The 1,001-nt window shown below is 43.5% G+C and overlaps 1 pseudogene; it reads left to right on the top strand.

The window, feature by feature from the left end:
* The first annotated feature begins 597 nt into the window (after positions 1-597).
* Positions 598-801, top strand: LOC140408060 (U2 spliceosomal RNA; annotated as a pseudogene).
* The last annotated feature ends 200 nt before the right edge of the window (positions 802-1,001 follow it).

Raw genomic sequence — 1,001 nt, forward strand, 5'->3', positions numbered from 1 at the left:
CCGTCCCTCCAATTGCGGGAGAATCCCGGCCCAGAGGTAGCACACTGAGTTCACGTAATATAGTGCAATGGGTTTATTCACAAGATGCTGCTCAAGCAGGATACAATGGTGAACTCCACAAAAGCCTGCAAAATACTCCGATGGCTCATAGTGTAGCATGTGCATTATACCAGCCAATGGTGTTACTCTGATGCGTAACACCCCTCCCCTCTTTACCCCTTTAGTGTCCCGGCATTTTTTCTTAATCAAACACTTTAACACAGATCCAATGCATTATGGAAATAATAACAGTGCTATGTTACTGATGCATATGTACGTTAATTGACAATCTCTTGGGTGGATGTCAGTCTCATTTGGCAGAACACAGCATTCAGGAACTTGGCTTTTAGGGTTACCAGGACTGTCTTCCTGTACACTGGTTGGTGTTACATCAGGTACAGATTCTGTACTCTCACTACATGCAGGCAATAATTGGTCAGTGTGCTGACCCCAAATTCGTTCATCGTCAGTTTGCACATGAACTTGGACTTTCAGGGTGAAATTGGACCCTTTTGGCTAGTACAATTGCTGGAGTCCATGTGGAATCTGCAATAAGCAATCACTTCTCGGCCTTTTGGCTAAGATAAAGTGTAGTATCTGTTCTTATCAGTAGGTCAGGTGCAATGCCTGGATCTGTATGCCTCTCTTGTGGGGACCATGAATTGGATTCAATTTGAATTTGAATTGGTTTTTGGAGCAGGCAAGGAGCTGGATTAGGGGTTTGCCCCTCTACACACTCTGAGCTCTGGCTTTGTAACTCTTTTTAAAAAAAATATTTTTATTCTCCTCCTTTTTCACATTTTCTCCCGCATTGACACCCATCAACAATAAACAATAATCAGCAAGCTATGTTAATCCCCACAATAACAACGATCCCATCCGCCCACCAACCCCCAAACATCAGCCCGCATGTTTACATAAACAAATGACAAAAGGAATCAGGGATTACCCGTAGTCACCCT

Source organism: Scyliorhinus torazame, chromosome 2 (assembly GCF_047496885.1).
Source record: "Scyliorhinus torazame isolate Kashiwa2021f chromosome 2, sScyTor2.1, whole genome shotgun sequence".
Taxonomy (NCBI): Eukaryota; Metazoa; Chordata; class Chondrichthyes; order Carcharhiniformes; family Scyliorhinidae; genus Scyliorhinus; species Scyliorhinus torazame.